We start from the raw sequence: 25699 nt of genomic DNA, 5'->3' as shown, positions 1-25699 counted from the left end.
CTGTACTTTCTCTGGTCCTGTTCAGCCTATATACATCGGACTTCCAATACAACTCGGAGTCCTGCCACGTGCAAAAGTTCGCTGACGACACTGCTATTGTGGGCTGCATCAGGAGTGGGCAGGAGGAGGGGTATAGGAACCTAATCAAGACCTTTGTTAAATGGTGCGACTCAAACCACCTACACCTGAACACCAGCAAAACCAAGGAGCTGGTGGTGGATTTTAGGAGGCCCAGACCCCTCATGGACCCCGTGATCATCAGAGGTGACTGTGTGCAGAGGGTGCAGACCTATAAATACCTGGGAGTGCAGCTGAATGATAAATTGGACTGGACTGCCAATACTGATGCTCTGTGTAAGAAAGGACAGAGCCGACTATACTTCCTTAGAAGGCTGGTGTCCTTCAACATCTGCAATAAGATGCTACATATGTTCTATCAGACGGTCGTGGCGAGCGCCCTCTTCTACACGGTGGTGTGCTGGGGAGGCAGCATAAAGAAGAGGGACGTCTCACGCCTGGACAAACTGGTGAGGAAGGCAGGCTCTATTGTAGGCATGGAGCTGGACAGTTTGACATCTGTGGCAGAGCAACGGGCACTGAGCAGGCTCCTGTCAATCATGGAGAATCCGCTGCATCCACTGAACAGTATCATCTCTAGACAGAGGAGCAGCTTCAGCGACAGACTGCTGTCACTGTCCTGCTCCACTGACAGACTGAGGAGATCGTTCCTCCCCCACACTATGCGACTCTTCAATACCACCCGGGAGGGTAAACGTTAACATTATTCAAAGTTATTGTCTGTCTGTATACCTTTATTGCTATCACTCTTTAATTTAATATTTTCTTTATCAGTATGCTGCTGCTGGAGTATGTGAATTTTCCCTTGGGATTAATAAAGTATCTATCTATCTATCTATCTATCTATCTATCTATCTATCTATCTATCTATCTATCTATCTATTAGTGGTCAAAGATGAGTTCCTGTGTACTTGAATTGGTCAAGTATATGTTTACAGAATTTCTGCTCTATAAAGTGTGTTTCTTCTTTCAGAACCAAGTCAAATGGATGCAGAAAACTGCCAATTCAAGGGACATGCAACTGCTAACCCCAGATAACTATAAGACTTTGAAGATGTATTCTAAATCCAGTCCTCATTGATATGCCATAGGCATGGGCTGCAAAATTCTGTCATGGCTGGGCATCACTCGAAAATGACCCAAGACTGGTGTGCAGCATTACTTAGAGTTAAAACAGTAGAGTGAATTGCAACGAGGAGTCAAAAAGTGATACTAACACTATAAGGATTAGTTATTGGACAATTGCATTAATTTTTCAATACCATTTAAATATTACCATGGTCTGTTCATGTTGGGTATCCAAAAACAACAGCATTTATTTATATTGTACATTTTCAGAAAAACAGTGTAGCTCAACATGCTTTACAAGATGTCAAACAGAAACTTACAAGAAAAAAAATAAGATTAGTTAAGAGTAATACTGAATAAGTGACAAAGAAAAAATAAATGAATCCAAAAAAAATAAATCCACAGATATATAATTAGTAGAAGAGTAGTATCCTTATATACAACATCCTAATGTAAGTCTCTAAAGATGAGTCTAGTGACAAGGTCAGATGGGCAGGAGGACAGAAAAAACAAACAAAAAGCTCCAGATAAACTAGAGGAAAAAACAAAATCTGCAGGTTTTCCAAGGCCAAAATCTCACTCAGCTTCTACTGGTCATTCTACCTAACATAAAATGTTCTTAATTCATTCCTCTTTGTTTCCAGGCATTGTCCTAGAGGATTCAATGCAGTCGGTCTCGTGTACAGCTGGCCTTCATTCCAGCAGCACAGGTGACTGCACAATGCCTCGGTCAAAATGCCACCACAGAAGAACCAGAAGATAGAACAGAGAAAGGTAGAGATTTGTAAAGACTGTAAATCCCTGAAGAATATGATAATTCTGATCCTACAGTATGTGGTCTATTAAGAGCAAAACTAAAATGTAACTACAAAAAAACAAATTAAAAAATGAGTTTTCAGCAGTTTTCAAAATGTTCCACAGTGTTAGCATGGCATATCTCTATTGGTAACGAATTCCAAATTAATGGTGCATAATAGCAAAAGGCTGTCTTACTCCTCTAAGCTTGGCTCTTGTAATAATAAGCAGACCACTATTAGAAAATCTAAGGTTACAACTTGGAGTGTAGGGGGACAGGCACTCCAAAATATAGTAAGGTTCAAGATTATTTAAGGCTTTATAAACCATTAGTAGTATTTTAAATTAAATTCTGAATGACACGGGTAACCAATGTAATGATGCTGAAACTGGAGAGCTATGCTCAGATTTCCTTTTCTAGTTAAGATTCTTGCTGCTGCATTCTGAACTAACTGCAACCGACTGATGTTTTTCTTAGGTAGTCCTAACCTGTTAGGAGTGTGTTACAGTAATCAAGCTGATTAAAAATAAAAGCATGGATTAATATCTCAGCATCTTAAATTGTCATAAGTGGTCTAACTTTTGCAGTGTTTCTGCAACAAGTGCAGTCCTAGTAATCTGGTTAAGGTGTGATTAAAGTTTAGGTCAGCATTCATGATTACACCTCTGCCTTGACTTTACTTCTAATACCCTCACTATTTCCATTTCTGCCAATCACTAAGATTTGTTTTTTTTTCCTTTGGTTTGAGAAAGTTGGTAATCATCCATTACAAGTAAGACATTGAATCAGAGAGTTTACCTAGTAAGACACTGAATCATCCAAATGCTGACATCTGAAATGAAGCATCTCCACATCCAATATTTCAAGAAGTATATTAAACTAGAAAATTAAGAGTTACATAATCTTTTTTTACATTTTATTCAACTTATTAAAAGCAAGTAACATTCCATACAAGCAAGTCAAACTTAATAAAACTAAATTCAAATCAACCACCACCCATGAGAAAGAATGCAAGGCCAATAGCCAGAGTAAAACTTTAAGTAGAAAAAGGAGGAGAGAATATATATAAATATAGAATATAAATAATTATTCTAAAATGTTATTGATTAGATCCTGACAGGTTTTAAACAAATTTGAGAAGATCCTCTAAGTGAGAATTTGATTTTTTACAATTTCATATAGCATAAAACATCAGTTACCCACTGACTTAAAAGCAATAGAGTAGTAAAGGCAATTACAGTTTGTTTGTCCTTCTCCACTTTAAGACCATCTGTGAGCCCACCAAACACAGCTGTTCGTGGATTAGGAGGGATTATGACTCCAAGGCTGTCTGAAAAGCATTTAAAGATTTAAAGTCCAGAATGATGTTAATTTGGTACAGGCCCAAAACATGTGGCCCAACGAAGCTGGAGCTTGATTGCAACGTTTTCAGGTTGGATCTTGCCCTTGAAACATTTTGGACTATTTTAAATGAGACAGATGTGCTCGATAAGACATTTTAAGTTGAATAATTTTATGCTTTCTGTGCATGGCTGCCTTCCACTCCTTTTCTGAAATGTTGAGTAAGAGATCCCTTCCCACTGTACTCTGGAGTCTTTAAAAGGAAAGGACTTTAAAATGTTTTTATATGTTACAGAAATATTACAGAGTCTTCAAGACTGATCAATATTTCTTCTGGAATAGAAGTAGGTGGGAGGTGATTAAAATAGGGCAGATTTTGTTTAGCAAAGTTTCAAATTTGGAAATAGTAGAAAAATTGTGTTGATGGAAAGTTAAATTTGAAGTGTAATTGTTTGTAGGATGCAAAGACGTTATCTATGTACAGATCTCTAAGTGATTTAATCCTGTATGTTTTCCAAACATTAAAAACTATGGGTTTTTATAGCTTGTATATTTGCCGCCCAGTAATAAAATTGAAATTTAGGTAGAGCCATGCCGCCTTCCGCCTTAGGTCTTTGTAGGGTCGCTCTTTGGATGAGTGGATGTTTAGAATTCCAAATAAATGAGGTTATGATTAAATCTAACGTCTTAAAAATTTATTTGTGAACGTATATGAGGATGCTTTGCAATAGAAAAAGGAGCTTAGGAAGAACATTCACCTTGACAGTGTTAATTCTTCCAGTTAGATACATTTAAGAGGTGTTTCATAACTCAGGATGAAACTTGATGATGATACAGCACAAGTGACTCGGAGTCCAAACAATAATCAAAACAATGGAAGCATAGTGATTTTGTAACACCAAAGAAATTCACTATTCTAACATCATTCTATATGATGTTGAGTTTAATATCTATACTGATTACACACCTCAAAGACCCCCATAACCAATCCGTTTTATGCTGATTTTCATTTGCTGTTATTCAACTTACAGCATACAGATTGGAAAGACAGATCTACAAAGCTGTAGATTCGAAGACATGTCACACATGTACTCTTCTTCAGACCTGACCTCACATGAATATCACCTGTTCACCAGTTTGAAGTGCTGCCTCTGTTGGCCATACTATGCTCATGGTGATGATACCAGTTCAAGTACAGAAGAATGCAAAGGGTTTTATCTGAGTGCCACAGACAAGCTTTGAGAAAGTTACGCAAAGAGTTTTAGTGTTGAAAATGCAACTTGCTTTTCAGGTGTTTCTCTTCAAAGATCAGGTTCAGAACTTTTTGACTACCACTAATTCTTGAAAATGAAAGCTTCACAGTTGCTGGTCGAGTTTACCCTTTATATTCTAGAAGCAGTAATTCATTCTAATGTAATTATCCTGGCATAAATGAATTGAAATGAAAATATGTTAATTCTGATATTAGTTTATGGAAGAAAACATACTCTTTTAGTGCACTTTATTACAGAAAGAAAAATACTGTGAGGGTGTGGAACATGCTATGAAATTGACTGCCAGGACTCTGGGGGAATAATGAGGCATCAGATGAAACCAGCTTTGCAAGTCCCATAAGACAAAACAACCCACAGTTGTTAAATGGGTTGAATTGAGAGGATCATTAAAAACCAGTATGAGGAAGCTTGGCTGGTACAGAGCAATTACTTATTTAGCATAATATTTGCCAGGGAAAAGAAGCTGTCTATGTTCACCAAAAAAATATTGCTGAAGAACTGGTGACACAGGCTATTCTTATTCCCACAGCCTGCTAGTAGGCCATCAATCATAAAGAGGAATTGCTGGTGTCTGGCTGGCAAAGCAAAGGGGCAGGCATTTCTATGGCTAATAATGCTTCAATTCCATTTCATGGCTCATGGAGCTGTGGAATATGAGGCCACAAGAGGGCACTCTATTGAGGTGACAGTAAATGTGGAATTTCAAAGAATAAAAAGGCAAAGTCACAAAGTGGGTGTGGTTAGAGAATTGCTTAAATATTAGGAGGTCATTCTCAGTTTGGGTTGTTCTTTTTTTCTGGGATGGGCAAATGGATGGGACTCATGCTGCAATCAGGCCCAGTGGGGGATCTTGGTTTTCCATACTTTGAACTTCACTAACATCTTCATTTGATTCTGATTTAATTAAACCCTGTTTATGATATTCACAAACATGCTCTCCATACTTATTTCATGTTAGAGTGTACTCATGTGTCACCTACAGTGCCCCTCTTGTACATCAGGACATTGCAATTGTAAATTTTGAAGTACTGCTTGATGATGTCCCATTTGCACACCCCCATGTTGCAACACTTAACTTTTAGAATTCCTAATTTATTTATAACTGACCTCTTTTAACAAATGAGCATTTCTAAATTAAAGAAGACAGGATTGTTAATATTCATCTGTACTACAGAATTGAAATAAGAGGAAAACAGAGGAAGCTAAGCTTATTTTTAAACACAGAACATTTTATTCTCCATCCCTAACCTTTTAATCCCTGTTATTTGCATCCTCACTGCTCCTTCTTCTCCCTTGGCTTTGGTCCCTCCTTCCCCTCAAATATTTATTTTTTTAGCCACACACTAGATAAAGACTACATAGACAAAGTGTTCTGTCTCTGTCTTTTCTATTTTTAAGTATGAATATGACCTTTACCTATCTTTTTCCTTTTGCAAATGAACACTAAAGCAGCCCATCATTCTGTCAATACACTGAGTGATGTAGAACAAGATGGGCATTGCCCATTTTGGTAGGATTTTTTAGTGGCACACAAGGCAGTAGATTTAACAGGGATGAGGAAATCCAAGCTGAACTGTAGCTTGTACCAATATCAGCCATGTACTTCATCTGATAACGAAGATGTAAATCAGAATTGAGCTGACACCTTTTCATGAAAATATGAAGTTTTGGGCAGACATTCATCTTAGAAATGTAACTGAAAACTGAACTGAACTCTGACTGTATATAATGGACAAATAATGGGCCTATAAGCAGGCACTGGTTCTGTAACTGGAGGTGATCTTGATCGTGTCACCTCATGTTACACTTTCTTTCAAAACTAGCTGCACTCATCTCTTCTTTCTCTATGAAACCAAAAAGCTGCTGATCTGTTCACTCTTTGGAGAAAGCTTAAAGCTGACAAGCCACTCACTTTGCAATCCACACTCAGCAGAGCAAAGGACTCACAAACTTTCTTTGGCCTGGAAGCTACTCACCATAGAGCCTTGGAGACAGACATTCTGAACTAGCTCTAAGATCCACTCTGCCAAGCCAAGCTCTGTGTCAGTAACTGAGTCCTGTCTGAGAAGCCTGAGAAGCAGCCATTACTTTGCTACACTATGGTTATAAAAACAGTAATGTTTTTGCCAATGAAGTTGCAGAGGACACAGCAAAGAGCCTATCAGTGAACAGGAGGAGGGAGCATAACAATAACAATAATAAAAATAACAATAATAAATTTTATTTATATAGTGCTTTTCCTATGCTCAAAGCACTTCACACCACACCATGAACAAAGGACCATGTGGCACAGAAAAAGAGTGCAATCCAATGCAAGAAGATTCCTCACCATGAACCCAGAGAAACAACAGCAGCTCCACACAACGTTGTACTTAAATTTAATGTATTTAAAGACTTGGTATTGTAAAACTGTTTATCTGTGCCAAGATAAATTAGAACTCTAAATAGCCACTAAACAACCGGCCTCTTCTGTGTTAGATGTTTGTCTGTTTCCTTTGTCTCGTGTCCTGTTTTCTATGTTGATATACATTGTGACAGACTGGGGGGCGCTCTCGCTTCCTTGAACCCTCAGACAATATGTCAGACACCAGGTAAAAGTCCAAATGTTGACTTTATTAATATAAATACGTGCACAAAGCACCCTCCACTCCACTATTCCAATAAACAAATACACAATAAACAATCCTCCACTCCCAGACACGTTACCACCCTTCCACCCAGCTCAGCTCCTTTGTCTGGGATTTCCCAGAGTCCTTTATAGTCCTTGACTCAGAAGTGCTTCTAAGCCCTCAGTCCATGTGATTACCCAGCACTTCCGGGTTAAACGAAAACTCCTTTTCTTCATCAGCCCGGAAGCACTTTATTTCTTCCAACCATGTGACTGGAATTTACTTCTGGGCTGTATGGAAAATAAACGTCTCTATGTCTCCCTGCAGCGGCCCCTGGCGGCCCCGACATTATCCAGCAGGGCTGTGTATTAAAACTCAAATAGTCCATGATGCCCTGATGGAATTCGGGGCATCTCCATGTTGCAAGGAGGGCTCCATCTAGCGACCTGGGGGTATTGGCCGGGATGAATGGCTGGCCATATCCCACAACATGCAGTTATCAAGTTTCTATAATCCATGTGTTTATGCATTGTACTACTCTGTTAATTTGTAGCATTGTCTCTCTTTGTAAAATCTCATTGCCATTTGAGAATACTGCAGCATAAGATGGGCGGGTTGGATACAGAGGACCTTTTGGGAGGTACAGGGCTGTCATTGCAATTTCTGGGAGTGCCACGGAAACAGACGCACTATTTAAATAGTGGCACGAAAAGGCAGGAAGAGAAGTAAGAAAAAACAGTCTGAGTTTTTATGGTGGAGGGAAAAGACATGACCCCTCTGAGTCCAGGAGAAAGATTGTTTTCGGGGAGCACCACAAGTTCAGCGTAGTCTGGGCTGGCCTCCTCGAAGATTCTGGATACACTGAGGGAAGTGAACTTTACCGTGAAAGAGATCGGAAGCATTGTGAATCATAAATCTTTTATTCTGGGATTGGCGTGTCTAAGAAACTGAACTATGGGGATATAGGATAATTGGATAAAAAAGACTAAATCGAATGGATGGTGGGAAATATTCTTGGGTACATAATTTTATGCCTTTTGTTTATTGTATATATTGGAAGAGGGGGAGTTTTGAGGGATTGTAGAAAAGGTATTAATTACATTTTGTTTGTTGCATCTTTTCTCTGTGTGGTTTTAAAAATCACTTTTATTATTGTAAGTCATCTTTCTGCACAGTAGGAAGGGGCTGAAGGCAGTTTGGGGTTGACCTGCAATCATCAGTACAATTTTCACTATCAGCTTAGTGAAGCATAGTGGTTACAATCGTTTCAAATTAAAACAAGAGTCCTTCAGACATCATAAGTCTAATGGACAAAGACCCCCTGCTACAGAGAAAGGTAGAGAAAATAAAGTGGGAGCCTTATCAAATTAATTACTGGCATTGCCAAAATCAGACTAATAACTAGGTAAATGAGTGATCAATTCATCTTTTCCTACATTATTATGCCATTCCTGGGTGGGCCTCAGTCAAAATTCTCTTTTAGTTCATTACAGCAATGAAGCTGGGAATTGAAGTGTTTGGAGTAGAATGCAGTGCAGTACTAATCATGACACCACTATAACCCAACAAGGGAATATGAATTTATGTTGGTTACCATTATTTCTGTATTCTACTCAAATGATCTAATTTTATTTACTTTCATTTCCTGACTAACATGACTGCACAGAACTTCTTAAAAATGTAGATTATGTCGTAGTCTGTACTGCACCCATACTACCGTCTTATGACACTGAAGTTATAACTGCTATAATAAAACTTGTCAATTTTTTTAAGTAGTGTTTAAAATGATTATAATATTATTCACTGAGAATAAACCTTCAAACTCATTCTTTGCTGGTCTTGTTATGGTATGATACCATATTCAAAATACATAATAAATATATAAAATAACATTTTATGGTCCAGTTAATCCAGTTCAGGGTCACAGAGAGAGTCAATCTTAGCAAAACTGAACACAAGGTAGAAGCCACCGCTGGATGGAGCACCAGGCCATTTAAAGGCCAATGTAAATGCAGTACCCCCACTCACATGGGACCAATTAAGAATTGACAGTTAACATGTAACTTTAAAATTATGTACCCGCAATACAAAAGACAGACAGATAGTACTTTATTTATCCCAAGGGGACATTTAGCTTTTACAGAAGCTCTAGAAATATAGAAATGTCATAACAAGCAACAACACCCCCCTCAAATATAGAAAAGAATTCCAAAAAAGAAGAAAAAGATCTGTCTTGGCTAAAAATAACAGCCTTGATTCATGTACATTAGAGTATGCTTACTGATTTAAACATTAGTGAGAAGTCAAGGAAAATGACACCTTTTATTGGCTAACTAAAAAGATTACAGTATGCAAGCTTTCGGGGCCCCTTCTTCAGACAAGATGTAATACAGAAACTGGAGTTATCTGTGTTTATATAGACACTAGGACAAATACCAACATTGGAAAACCATTAAGTGAGACACAATTTAAACGTTTTAATTATTATTTTTAAACACATCAATGTGGTAATATTTCTTGATTGCCATTTTACTTTCATTGCCTCATTTTCCTTACAAATGAAATGTTTCAGGATTTTGTTAGCGGGTGGCAAGGTAGCAGAGTGGTTAAACGCATTTAGTCATTACAATTCCAGGGTGCTGTCTTTGTAGAGATTGCATATTCTTCCTGTGCTTAATTGTATGTCCTCCTGGGATATCAGCATCCACCTCACTATGTTGATTACTGAGTCTAAATGTATCCTGTATAACTGGCATGTGAGCTGCAATGGACTGGAGTCCCGTCCAAGGTTAGCTACTGCACTCTGCTAGCTCCTGTTGGGATCAGCAGTGGGCTAAGGTTATTTTAATGGATTGTATATGGAACTTGATCTTGTTTCATTGATGGTACACTGGATCAGTGCATGAGGACACAGTTTCGAAGGTCGCCATTGTCACATTAGAGTTTTACATCTGCTCGCTGTTTATAGATAGATAGATAGATGGATGGATGGATGGATGGATAGATAGATAGATAGATAGATAGATAGATAGATAGATAGATAGATAGATAGATAGATAGATAGATAGATAGATAGATAGATATGGATTTTCTCTGGAGATTCTGGTTTCTTCATGCATTCTTAAGATGCGCATTATGTGTTGACTGAATACTGTAAATATAGAAGCACCCATCGTACAAGGGACTGGTGTCCAGTCCAGGATTGGTTCCTGAATTTTACCCAAAGCTTTCTGTAAAGACATCAGTTCCTTCAACCTAGAATTGAAATAACCAGGTCCAGAAAATGAATGAGTGAATTAAAATATATTACTAGTTTTTAGGTGCTTTAGTAAAAGATTCAAACTAATATGGATACAAAGGCTGATCACAACTTAAGATTCAATTAAATTCAAACCAGTTTATTTTTGTATAGTGCTCTTCCCTGAGTGCAAGCGCAGAGCACTGTGATAAGTTCTCAGGTAAAATGCAAGTATAAATTTTACAAATTACTAAATAAAGAATTAGTACATATAAAAGAAGATTTGTTACAACACACAGAAAACAAAACAGAAACAGATTAACATACATGGAAGCCAACAATAGCTGTCCATTCATTGTTAAAAATGGCCCATTGACAACAGAAAAGAGGAAAACAAATACTCCAGTCAGCAGCATTCCTGAATTAAATAAACCTTTGAAGGGTCATCATACAATTTTAAGAGAGAATATCTAAGACAACGTCAGACACAGTCACGGTCAGCTGACTAGCCATCCAACCTCCTCCTGGGCATTCCATAGTATAGACTGTGATGGACCAACTAATCTCATAACAGAATCTTTCCATCCAATGGCTCCCAGTTTCAGAGATGGCTTTTCTAGGGGTAAGGGAAAAGCTTAAAATTTTCTACAAATGACTAAGTAACAAACATGCAGTATGCACAGCTAATTAGCAGCTCTAGTCAGGGTAAGGTAAACTAAAGTAATGAGTCTTCAGAGAGATTCAAAAGTTGAGACTGAAGGGGCACCTTTTACGTTATCAGGAAGATCATTCCATAGTTTCAGGACTCTGTAATTAAGAAGTTGACCTACCACTGTTATTTTATTAATCTTTGGAATCTTACGTAAGTCAGCGGCTTGAGATCTTAATGTGCACTCTAGTTTGGGAGCAATGATAATTTCAGGTAGGTAAACAGAGCTTTGGCTTTTTAAGACTTTATACATTAAAAGGAGAATGTTGAAATCAGCCTTAACCCTAACTGGGAGCCAGTGTAAGGACTTGAGAACTTGTGTTATGTGTTTGTGCTTTCTAGTTCTTGTAATGATTCTTGTGGCAGGATTTTGAATTAAGTGAAAGGGCATAAAGATTGATTTGAACAGTCAGTGAATAACACATTGCAGTAGTATAAACTCTGAAGTATAAATTGCACACTGCATACCAAAATAAATGCACAAATTACAAGATGAAATTGTTGTATGGAAAACAGCAAGAGTAATGTGCTTTGCTCTCTGAAATAGATGAAGTAATACATTTATTAATGTTCCACAATTCCAATCAAATCTGTCAGACATAAAGATGCTTTCAATCAGTCCAAACTGTTATTCCCTAATTTCATGCCTCACTAGTGTTCAGAATCAAATGCTTTGTGTTCCAGTTGCCTGCCATAATTTTAACATGATTATTTCATATTGAGCAGTATGTGGACCACTGTGGCTTCAGATTTTCTTTCCAACCAACATCTACTTCTAATTGGACTGCAATCTTAACTAAGCCAGATAATATTTCCCAGTTTTCATGTTTTAGTGTCAATACAGAAATGACAAAACTCTGCTTTCTAACCTTTTATTACAGGGTAGCAATCATTCTGTATGTTCAATGGAGATAATTTAATTTTTTTAAAATCTTGACTTGTAAGAGTAAGTTATCATTGTCATCATCATAGTTTTTATCCCACTTCCAGATATTGTGACTATTTACTGTTCAGCATGCTAGTGGGTATGACATTGAAGGAGCAACAGTCTTTCAGCATTAGGTGCCGTTTGCCATTTTGTATTTAAGGTACAAATAAGGGGGCACAAATAGTGAATTAAAAAGATAAAACAGAGTTAAACGCAATTTCAAAAATATAAATATTAATAAATTTATTTTTATCACGCTATTGCACTTTTCTGAAGGCAGAATTTGAGAAAACAAAACAGCAAATTAAGCAAAGACATCAGTTAGATGGGAATCTTATATGAATAAAGTGGTGGCTCTGAGCTTAAGGATCTGCACTGGTATCTTGCAGGTTGCCAGTTCAAATCCCATGACTGCCAGAATCTGGGGTGCTCTACAATGGCTGACACCCACAGGTCATGCAAAAAGAGTTGACCAAGTTTATGAAAGCAAGTAATGAATCAGCACCTTAAGGGTGTATCAAAAATTAAAATGAAGCATAGATTCCTTTTTAATATGTTAGCATAAAGGATGATCACTGAGTATTGAAGGGCATATTTCTTTTGTGACGTAATTATTCTTCCATATTATGCTTTACATTTATGTTTTACATTTTACATTCTCAAGATTTTTTCAAACTCTGCCTTTTTATTTTTCGTTTTTTTATTAAGTAATTTAATATTGTAGAAGAATATACAAGTATAATGTACTAGAAAGTAACATCTAGAAATGATATTGCTTTCTTATTTATAATTTTAAATAATTTATATGGCTCAGTATGAATATAAGATTATATGTGATTACGCTTTTTGCCATGCACCCATGAAGGAAATGAAATGCTTATTTCTTCTGAAGTATAAATTGCACACTGCATACGACAGCATACAAAAAGATTTTTTATGTTTTTTGCCTGTTGCTTTGAGATCCTGAAAACATTTGCCCTTGGGGTGTTAAACTATTTCAAAAATTTCTTGATTCATGATGTATTTTTGCATCTTGATACATTAAATCAGGACTCCTCTTTTTCTTTTTTTTCTATTTTTCTATTGCACTTCTGTACTGTTTATGGATTTTGGGTCAGAGACCTATATTCTACCTTTTTCCCAATTGTGAACTTTTTCTCTAAGTAGTTTTACTTTTTTTTTTTTGAAAATATACAGTAAATACACTTAGCAAATTGTAGCTTGTAAAAGGAACACATAAAACATCCTCCACCCTTGCCAGAAGATAACACCATTTTAACTGCACAATTATAGTACTTTTTTCGTTGGATTCAGTTCAGATCTTTCCACCCTATGTATTTTGTGAAATCTGAATCCCAAGATTTTGCCTTCTTGAAGTAAAAAACACAAAGACAGAAATATGCAAACTGCATACAATTGGCGTGATCTGTTGCAACTTATATCATGGTGAGCAGAAAATTCAAAGAAGAAATGTCAAATTAAAAAGTAAAAACATTTCTTTCCCATGGGAAAACTTTACTGCTCAGTGGTTGATCTTAGATGACTGACTATTAAGAAATTCTCATTTATGTTCAACTTTGTCACAGATGTTTCTCCTAAAATTCCTAAAATAGGAGAAATAACTTTAGACAAAAAGGAGACATGACATACAACTGAGGTAAGACAAGTAAAAATTGACAATTAGGTTTGAAAAACATGGTATATTTTTTAAGGTCTCTTTCTAGTCTTGTTTTAATCTCTTTTAAGACTTCACATTTTTTACTTATCGTTGGACAGATACCTTTACATTTGAGATATGATGGGTTACATTTCTTTCATATTTCCAACTGGAGCACAGACAGATGAAGTGACTTTATCATGGTCATATGGTGTCAGTAGTGGGATTTGAACCCACAACCTCATGGTCTGAAGCACTAAGCCTTAAACACTATGCCACACTATTTCTTCTTGAATGAACATGGAGTATAACAATATAAATTAGAACAACTAATCATATGATTCAGAAGCAAGGGCTATAAGTTTGTAATCATAGTAAAGTGTTTTATTACCACAAACAATGGTCCATACATTTCACCATATATTACTGAGCACACAATGCACATATTTTTAAATTGCAAACAATGTCAAAACACTACTTGGAAAATCTGAGCCTATTGTGTGACTTTATGGAGGTCTCTGCTGAAACTCAAGAAGATACACTTGTGAGACTACTGATGTATTTAAAAAATGTCTCCATTTTAATTCTTTCTCATTTCATTGTTGCCTAGGGGAAACCAAAAAGATATTAAGGAGATCTCTCTTTTGTTTTTTCATTTCTAAGGACTGAGTCTTAGTAAATGCCATACCAATGCCAATGCCAATTCAGTAGCCTGGGCTCAAATGGTGGTAACTTATGGGAAAAGTCTTATTAAGTGTATACTGTATGTTAAGCTTGGTGACTGAAGTTGTTTAACACGTTGACTGTTGGACCATTTATTACCAGGATGCTGCAGTACAGGCCTATGCATACTGTAAATGATAAATAATGAACTCTATCAAAACTTATAAAAAATGTAAAGAAATATATTAGAAAGGAATGGATTTATTATGAACTGTAACTCTGTCAAAAATGTCAAGAAACTGTTAATTACTTTATTTCCACCAGCAACATTTAAACGATTCCAGTTGAATAAGAAAATTTGAAGCCTGGTACCTTGCAAAGTGCAAGCTTCAAAACACATGTGTCACAGATATAACACATTTCTTTGCACTGTCCACACTTGTTGCACACAACACATTTGTAAGTTGGTGACTGTACTCAGTGGGCAGCAGAATGTTTATGCGGTGCTGTCCTGACAGTCATGACACTTCTGATGCCTTGTAATGAAGAAACACCTTCAGGGAAAATATCCACATCAGTGCCTGGGCCTACAGGTTCCACATCATTCAATCGTCTTTATCTCAATCACTGTCATTATCAACTTTCAATAAATCCGGTTGTTTCAAAACATCAGCAGTTTTATACCTTTTTCTCTATGACATAACTACAGGCTACCTATTTATAAAGCTATTTTCCACAAAAAAAAATTATATGGCAATCCACTAGATAGCAGCACTGTGGTAGGTAACTTAGACGTGACAGCATAGCTCACCTGCAAGCTAGCTGTTTATATAGTGTCTGTATACTTAGATATACACTAAGTGACTGGCTCAATAAAATATGACTTAACTCATGCCTCGCATTCAAATTGTTAAATATTAAAGTTCATCAGCAAATTTATGCACTAGTTGGAAAACACAATGTAAGAATCTCTATATACAGATGACCCCTGAAAAATCACTGGGGTTACATTCCTAGAGCACCTGCGAATTGTGAAAAACTGTGAATTTTGGATGTGGTCTAAAAATGCCTATAAATTCCTATTTTTATAGTTTAAACCCCCAAAATGCCCCCAGAACACTTTAATTTAATTTCAAACTCAGCGTAATACATTACCCTAAAAAAAAAGAATGTAAAGGTAAACCTGTATACTGTACAGTACTGTACTGCTATGTCTCCCGCAGTGCTGAAATGTAAAATACACTGCACAACAAAGTTTTTGCTTCTTGAACACTGTTGGGTGTTTCTTATAGAATTGTGGGTGCTGATCACAAATATCACATCAAAATTTATCCATCACGAACCATTTCAGAAAAATCTTCAGTTTTGTCATGATTTTTTCTTATATTTGTATTCAAACATTTTCGCTCCCGTAAGTGACTTATCAACAACGGTTTGTGCAGCCTGGGCATGTCCAGGCATGGAATCAGGCCAGGTTGGAAGCTGTTCTGTGGAAGTTGACATCCTGGACAGGTCTGAACGAGCCTGATGCTGTCTCAGCATGCTATAAAGGTGGCTTGCATAAACCGATCCTGCTCATTTGGTTAATATAGATAGTCAGTGTGTATGTATAGTATCAATATAGTAAAGTATTGTATCTGTAGCAATATAACAGTAAGTAAGCTTGATGCTATAGATGTTTTGGTGTTGGGCGATATGTCTCGTCAATGTCGTAACAGCCATGATACATTCTGCTATATCTGTGGCGAATGTACACTTGCGCCTCAGAGACGTTGGATGACTGCTCTTGCGAAGAAAGCTTATCATCTGTATTTCGGCTGCAAAATTGGTGATCAAGACAAGAAATGGGTGCCTCACATTTGCTGTGCGACAAGTGCTGTCAGTCTGAGGCACTCGAAAGACGATGCCATTTGTTGTTCCAATGATATGGCGAGAACAGAAAGTCCATGTGACAGACTGTTACTTCTGTTTGACTAATGTGTCTGGTTTCTCTGCCAAAAACAAAGTCAATTGAATATCCTAATCTGCCTTCCACAATGAGACCTGTGCCACATGACGACAGTCTTCCAATTCCGAAACCACCAGAGGACTGGACCTTAGATGAACCAGATGAAGAAACTGCAATGCAGAGTACTGACAGGGACATTGACCCGGATTTTGAACCGTGCTCATCAGGCGATCCACATCTGATAACACACGATTTGGTCAGAGATTTGGGTCTGTCAAAAGCAAAAGCCGAGCTACTGGGTTCGAGACTGCAGGAATGGTGTTTGCTGTCACCAGGTATGAAAATTTCTGTTTTTTGAGGCCGACATCATAATATAACCAAATTTTTGCACAAGTCGACAGTCTCTGTTTCTGTTGTGACATTTAAGGATTGTTCTTGGCCTTGAGTTGTGATCACAACCTGGAAGAGTGGCGTCTCTTCATTGATTCATCAATGTTAAGCCTGAAAGCTGTTCGACTACACAATGGCAACATTTATCCTTCAGTACCTGTTGGCTATGCAGCACACATGAAAGAAATGTATGAGAATATGGAACTGTTGCTGAAGCATGTCCAGTATAGCAGGTACAACTGGAATATCTGTGGAGATCTTAAAGTCGTTGCTCTGTTACTAGGACTGCAGCTCGGCTATACAAAGTACTGCTGTTTCATTTGTGAATGGGACAGCCGTGCCAAAGAGTCGCACTATAATTGACAGAACTGGCCACTCCGTAAACAGCTAGTTCCAGGACAGAAAAATGTGGCACATGAATCGCTTGTTGACCCGGCAAAAATATTTTTGCCTCCTCTTCACATAAAACTGGGACTCATGAAGAATTTCGTGAAAGCACTGAACAAAGAAGGCGAAGGTTTTCGTTATTTAAGACAGATGTTCCCAAGAATAACTGATGCCAAGATCAAAGAGGGCATTTTTGTTGGCCCCCAGATCAGACATGTTATGAGTGACAAGCAGTTTGAAGATCTGTTAGTTGGGCCAGAAAAAATTGCCTGGAAAACCTTCAAAGACATTGACAATTTTCTGGGCAATTACAGAGCCCCAGACTACATTCAGCTGGTAGATAAACTTCTCAAAGCATACAAGACAATGAAGTCCAGCATATCACTCAAGATTCATTTCCTCCACTCACATTTGGACTTCTTCACTGCAAATCTCGGTGCTGTCAGTGATGAACACGGTGAAAAGTTTCACCAGGACATTGCTACGATGGAGAAACCATACCAGGGCAATTAGACTCCATTAATGCTTGCTGACTACTGTTGGGCACTGCAACGTGATGCACTGTGAAGATGCAGGTTCGGCTCCACGCTCCCATCGGCTATTAGGGAGCCCTTGAACCCAACACCGTCGGTAATGTCACCGATGAGCTAGACAGTGAGGCAATAAACAATTGTGCAAAGGGGATGATGTATAAAGTGCAAAAGTGCTTTTATTAAAAGAACAATCAAAACAATCAGTGTTCTCATAAATAATGCAATAGTGTAATGTCCAATAAATAAATAATCCAATAAAATGAAACGTGGAACGTGGAGGTTAAAACCAATAGAAAAACTCTTCTAAAAAAACCACGAGGTAAAATAGCACAGGAAGCAATAAATAAATCAAAAAGCCCGGTGTCTTCTATTTAGCCTGGCGGCTCCCCTGCTACTCCCATCTGGTCTGCTCTACAGGAGAGTCGCCCTTCATGCAGCTGACCTTCTCTCTGCCGGCTTCAGCTGTTTGGATCGCCTCACCGACCCCTGGCTCCAGTAGGCTCTTCCAGACAGCGACTTGGGTTCCTCAGCAAACCGGGGCGCCCACGCTGGGGAATACACACCCCAAGTCTTAACTCCCGCTGCCGTCCGCGGTCGTATGCGGAGAGTCATCCATCTTCTGGTCAATCTTGCCCTTCAGAATACTCTGTGAGAGCGACCACTTCTGCTACTCCTCGGGTGTCGGCCTAACACCCAAGCTACCTGTACAGCTGCTGCACGAGCCTGCACTCGCTCGCTCTCCCGCACCGACTTTCTCTCTCTCCACTGCTTCCTGCCTCCTCCTGCAACCTCCGTTTCTTTCCTTTTTTTTACTTTACTTCGTTTTCTCTCTTTCCTAACCGGCTCGCGCTCCTCTTTATATGCGGAGAGGACATAGCAGCTGCAGCCCATTAGCCACAGGAACGATCATGGATGTGGGCAGTCTCTCACCTGTGCACTTAGGTGAAAAACACCCACACCGCAGATCGCCCTGCGGCTTGCTATAGCCACCACGCCCCCTCGCTAAGCCGCGAGCGCGGCGATTATTTATTTAAATAAAAACGGCCTTTGATGGGAGAGCTGTGGACCCATAACACCACATGCACCAGACATTGAATACAAAAGAAAATCAGGAGCAAAACACTTTTAATAGCTTATGCGAAACATAAACATAACTAAATACGTTATTGTCAGTAAACATATAAATGTCTATTTCTCAGAGTTCCTACGTGATGCAGTAAAACCAAAACGATATTTTTGCATACCCAGTAGGTACCTGTCACAATCAGCAAAAATTTGTCAGGAAGCTAGTTTATTTAAAAAAAAATTGTTGTGCAGTGATATCTATGTTACCCCTTGTAACAAATAGAGGCACTGTCGACCCCTTGAACCCTCAAATCAGACGTCAGGCACCAGATAAAAGTCCAATATGACTTTATTTTATAATAATAATGTGCACCAAGCACTCTACACTCCACTATACTCATACAATACACAATAATACAATTAATAATTAATCCTCCACTCCCAGACGCGTTGCTACCCTTCCACCCAGCTCAGCTCAACGCTCTGGTGTTTCTCTGAGTCTTTTATAGTCCTTGACCCGGAAGTGTTTCGCCTCTCTCTGTCCATGTGACCGTGAACACTTCCGGGTCAGATAAAAGCTCCTTTTCTTCATCCCGGAAGTGTATCATTCGCTCTGTCGCCGTGACTAAGACGTACTTCCGGGTTATAGGTGAAACAAAAGTCTCTGGGCCTTCCTGTAGCGTCCCCTGGAGGTTCCCATGGTATCCAGCAGGGCTGTGATGAAAAACTCCACTGTCCATGATCCCCTGCTGGAACTCGGGGCACCTCTATGTTGCAGGCAGGGCTCCACCTGGCTTCTTGGGGGTATTGGCCGGGATAAACAGCTGGCCATATTCCACACCCTATATGAACTGTAATTCATGCAAGGGCATTTTCTTTGGTATGTGCTGTTGTTTTCTTTGGTATAAGTAGGATAAATACGTAATAATTTAATTTAATAAAAATACAGTAAAATGTACAGGTACTCACCAATAATGAATGATATTGATTGAAGATGATGATGATGATGAATTATCCGTGCAGTACGATGAAGGTATGTAATGAATGTAATGACTTCACAGCAAAGCAGGGGATTTACAGATCCTCGGGTGGCTAATGCGGAATAACGTTTTAGTTCCGGGAGCAAATCCAGTAGTTCAACCTTCTCCTGGACAGTCTTAAACTTTTTCTGGCACTTAGGTTCTGTCACACACGTGTGTTTTGGAGACAACCAAAGGGCTTGAATACATGTAATTCCATGCCAGACCAGGGGGTGGCGAAGTGCACTAATTTTCCCTCTCGATCTTTTGCAGACCAGTCTAGGCAAATCCCACCCGGCTCTGGGGCAGCCAATGACATCCCTTCCGGTTCCGGTGCAGATGACATCACTTCCTTTTCTGGCCTTTAAAGCCGCCATATTGCTGGAAGAAGTCAGTTCTGTTTTGGACTCAGTTGAATGCACATGCCTTTGCTATTTAGTTCATTTTGCAGCCGTAAACAATTATACGGGTGGCTGCCCCAAACCTTCGCAATGTCTAATGGTCATTATTGTGACAGTTCATTGCCAGAAGCCTTAGAAGGCGCAGAGCATTTGGGCGGCATCTTAGGGCTTTAAAAAGAACAAAATGAAAAACATGAGAACACTCAACGAAACACTCGAGATAGCTTATTTATTGATTTTTAATGTTTGTCCTGTTTCACTACTACAAGGGAGGAGCCACAGGGAAAGGCTAGTTAGAAATAATACAATGTAGTACTGAGGAGAAACTGGCAAGCTTTGGAGGGATTTGGAGACATGATTTTTTTTTCTGTATCAAGTTTACACTACTGTGTGAGATTAAATAAAAGGATACCACCTCGGAATGATCTTGACGATTATTAATTCAAAACGAGGAAAATATCGATCCATTCAAACTAGCAATTACACCACAATCTTGTGGTTAGCATTTGATTCAGATCTGATTTCAACATGTCTTGATTAGTAAAATTAAAATGCTTTAGCTTGAAGGAACTATACAAAACATGCCATTCTCATACGTGTTGTGTTTCATTTTTTTATTCCTCCTAGGACAAATTAAAGGTTACCTACAAGTTCAGGTTATGTTCTAACCTTTTACAGATACTTGTTACAGTTGGAGCAAAGGATGGCTAAGTGACGCCCTCAGGAACATAAAGTGAGTATCACACAGGAAATGAGGTTGAAGTCCAATGCCACTACAGCACCCTACCTACACTTAGCTTCTAGTTTTTATTTTCACTCTAATTGTGTATGGTATTGTTAATAGCATTGAAATGTTAAAAATGGCCAGTGCACAAAATGTGCAGAGCCTGTGGCAAACTGTGTCTTTATTGAAATGGATCCCAAATGTCTAAAAACTAGGAGGAAAATAGAGCAGGGCCCATCATTAAGACAGAACAAATGGTATGTTACAGCAAAAAACAACAACACATAATTAGTGAGAGTGCTAAGGTGATGGCAGGTTAGAGCAAGCATACGTACATTGTATTTTTAACTTAATGCCCCTTAGAAGCCAGCATTGCATCACACATTCCACACCAGAAGCTTAATAATGACTACTGAATCCATGCTTTGAAGGTCCTCATGGTTAACAAGTGATTTATATATATATATGTTTATATATTTATATATAAAAACTTTATGTGTGTATATATACTGCTCAAAAAAATAAAGGAACACTTTTTAATCAGAGTATAGCATCAAGTCAATGAAACTTCTGGGATATTGATCTAGTCAGTTAAGTAGCAGAATGTGTTGTTATTCGGTTTCAGCTGCTTTGGTGTTAATGAAATTAACAACAGGTGCACTAGAGGGGCAAAAATGAGATGACCCCCAAAACAGGAATGGTTTAACAGGTGGAGGCCACTGACATTTTCCCCTCCTAATCTTTTCTGGCTGCTTTTTCACTAGTTTTGCATTTGGCTATGGTCAGTGTCAATACTGGTAGAATGAGGCGATACCTGGACCCTACAGAGGTTGCACAGGTAGTCCAACTTCTCCCAGATGGTACAGGAGACAGGCAGTTACACTAGGAGAGCTGCACAGGTCTGTAGGATGTCCTTAACCTATCAGCAAGACCAGTATCTGCTCCTTTTGGTAATGAGAAACAGGATGAGCACTGCCAGAGCCCTACAAAATGACCTCCAGCAGGCCACTGGTGTGAATGTCTCTGACCAAACAATCAGAAACAGACTTCATGATGGTGGCTTGAGGGTCCAACATTCCCTAGTGGACCCTGTGCTCACTGCCTGGCACTGTGGTGCTCGATTAGCATTTGCCATAGAATACCAGAATTGGCAGGTCCACCACTGGTGCCCTGTGCTTTTCACAGATGAGAGCAGGTTCACCCTGAGCACATGTGACAGACGTAAAAGGTTCTGGAGAAGCCGTGGAGAATGTTATGCTGCCTGTAACGTCGTTCAACATGATCGTTTTGGTGGTGGGTCAGGGATGGTTTGGGGAGGCATATTCATGGAGGGACGCACAGATCTCTAGAGGCTAGACAACGGCACCTTGACTGCCATTAGGATGAAATCCTTGGACACATTGTCAGACCCTATGCTGGTGCAGTGGGCCCTGGGTTCCTGCTGGTGCACGACAATGCCTGGCCTCATGTGGAGAGAGTATGCAGGCAGTTCCTGGAGGTTGAAGGAATTGACACCATTGACTGGCCCCCGCACTCGTCTGACCTAAATTCAATAGAACATCTTTGGGACATTATGTTTCAGTCCATCCTACGACGCCAGGTTCCACCTCACAATGTCCAGGAGCTCAGTGATGCCCAGGTTTAGATCTGGGAGGAGACCCTCCAGGACACCATCCGTTGTCTCATTAGGGGCATATAACCCCCCCCCCCCGACATTGTCAGGCATGCATACCAGCACTTGGGGGCCATACAAACTACTGAGTGCGATTTAGGGCTGCTGCAATGAAATTTCGGCAAAATGGACTAGCCTGCCGCATAATTTTTTCACTTTGATTTTCAGGGTGTCTTTGAATTCAGCCCTCTGTACGTTGATAACTTTCATTTCCATCAAATGATGTGCCATCCTTTCGTTCCTAACATATTACCCTGTCCATATCAGTATAGACATCCAGCATGATTTTTTTCCCATTGAGATCTGATGTGTTTTCAAAGTGTTCCTCTAATTTTTTTGAGCAGTTTATATACATGTATAGATAGATAGATAGATAGATAGAAACACAGTGTGTTTTTGCAATTTGTAGTGTATTTAAAATAAATGATTCATGTTTTGTATAGTGAATAACCCCCAATTAAAGCTGCTTCTAGCTTTCTAGGTACAAATTTAACATGATTCATGTTTATTTTTGCAGTTTGTGTACACAGGAATATTAAAGCTGTTTTTCCATGTACCTCAAGTCAGTCAATCAATCTGTATTTTATTTAGTCCCTTTTAAAGTGCACTAAGTGAAGAGGGCTAAACTAAAATGAATTGACTTAAATAAAAAGCAAACAGACAACACAATGCAATGAAAGTATTCAAACACGAAGAGAGATATGAACAGCAGCAAAAGTAAATAAGAGAAGCTTAAGAACAAGTGCGGATAAACAGCACAATTGAATCATCACTGGTGTAGCATACAAAACATTCTTTTTGAAAATAAAATAAATATAGCTTATCTAAAATATAAGAGGGAATATATAGATTTAAAGGCACAATTGAAGTTTTAACAATGACAGAGCCTTGCAGACAGTCCTAGTGAGAGAGCTGCAGAACAAATATGGAGTGATGAGGAGACTGGCACCAGAAGATCTCCCGTGTCTGGCAAATTGATACGAATTAAGCACAGGCACTAGATGGGCTTACGGCGCCAGGATGTGTAGTTTTGCAGCTGATTCAGTGTCAGACAGGAAAGCAGTGTGGCTGAGTTCATTGATGGATGATGTGCTCCTTTCATGTCAAAACTCAGCAGTACCATTTTAACACAATTCATCTAACCTTTGAAGCAGGAAGACCACTGAAAATAAAATTGAGTGTACCATACTGAGAGGTAATGAAGGCAGGAGAGAAATTTGATCCATGTATTTGTACATCTAATGAATTCATTTGTTAAAGAATGGAATAATGACATAGTGTTTTTCATGTGAACTATAGGGGACTGTTCCCAAGGGGGATATTTGTAAGAGGTATAATATCTGGACAGATGCTGATCAGATAAAGTAATTAAAAAGTCTTGCGCTATTACTGTCCAGTCCACCACATAACACTGTTGTACAAGACATTCAAATCTAATTGTATTTAAGATCTAAAAATGTTTAATTTTGTACACAACCTCACATATTTAGTCAAATAACTTCAACTATCCCTTTTGAACCATGCAGCCATTATTAAAAAAAAAGGTTTGTAATTCATTTTTTCAGGCAAATGTATATCTTTAAACTGTTATTTTTATTTTGAAGATCAAACAGGTATAACATTTGCTCAAAGGATTAGAGCTCTCTGATGTCACTTTATTTTAATATTCTTTATGACATTTTAAACCCATCATGGTTTAATCATTTTTTAGATTACTGTGGTACATAATATTTCAGGTTTAAGCTGAGAAGGGTTGCTTCAGGATAAATCTACAGTATGTCAACTATCAAGTAAGAAAAAAAGGAAAGATCACAATCGATAGGCACATATTTTTGAAATATTTATTAAGTGCACATTAAAAGGCTTGTTTGTGAAATATGCTTATTTTGTATAAGGCTTTGTACTATCATAATGTTACTGTATCAAAATATTTTATGGAAGAAAAGTTGGGCAATACTGTTTCAGCAATTCGTATTTTTCAATATCATTTATTTGTGTTTTGAAACACTTTCAGCCAAGTTTGGTGTTGTGAATAAAAAGTCTAAAGTGTGGTGTAATCAAAAATATAATCCAGTGACCTCTTCAGCACAAAAAAAAAAGAATCTTTGCACATAAACTTACATTTTTTTATTCGTCAGATGTATTTAAGTAATACACAGTGTTGGCGTCCTGGAAACAACCTGCTCTTATTAAAAGAATAAATAATTTGTGTGGACATAACTAGTATAAGCTATTCTTTTTTAAAAATTGAACTGTCCTAACATTAAGTTTGTGCTCCTTTTAATCCAATTTGAGGCTCACAGGGAGTCAAAGCCTATCCTGGCAGCATCAAGTGCAAGGCAAGAAGACATCAGTTCATCAAAAGATAGACTCACACCAGAGCAATTCACTCCTGATAAGCATTTTCAAGGATTCCCCAACTATTTTAAATACACTTTTTCTTGATCAATGGGCAATGGATTGAAGATACTTGAGGTCCACTTCTGGGAACAAATACAGCAGGATATCAACCTGTCAGAAGATGGAAGCTGAGGTCCCTGTGCAATATTCTTGCACTAATGGGGGCATTCACCACCAGAAACTGAAGCTTTGTCCAAGAAAGATGAGGAAAAAAAACCTTCTACCTGCTGTTCAAATGGAAAATTTTTATTTGTGGGTATACAGTTTTATATACTGTAGGAATTTACAGTGCATCCGGAAAGTATTCACTGCGCATCAGTTTTTCCACATTTTGTTATGTTACAGCCTTATTCCAAAATGGATTAAATTCATTTTTTTCCTCAGAATTCTACACACAACACCCCATAATGACAACGTGAGTTTACTTGAGGTTTTTGCAAATTTATTAAAAATAAAAAAAACGGAGAAATCACATGTACATAAGTATTCACAGCCTTTGCTCAATACTTTGTCGATGCACCTTTGGCAGCAATTATAGCCTCAAGTCTTTTTGAATATGATGCCACAAGCTTGGCACAACTATCCTTGGCCAGTTTCGCCCATTCCTCTTTGCAGCACCTCTGAAGCTCCATCAGGTTGGATGGGAAGCGTCGGTGCACAGCCATTTTAAGATCTCTCCAGAGATGTTCAATCGGATTCAAGTCTGGGCTCTGGCTGGGCCACTCAAGGACATTCACAGAGTTGTCCTGAAGCCACTCCTTTGATATCTTGGCTGTGTGCTTAGGGTCATTATCCTGCT

This window comes from Erpetoichthys calabaricus, chromosome 9, assembly GCF_900747795.2.
Source record: "Erpetoichthys calabaricus chromosome 9, fErpCal1.3, whole genome shotgun sequence".
NCBI classification, from domain to species: Eukaryota; Metazoa; Chordata; class Cladistia; order Polypteriformes; family Polypteridae; genus Erpetoichthys; species Erpetoichthys calabaricus.
Note: the sequence above shows the minus strand (reverse complement) of the source record.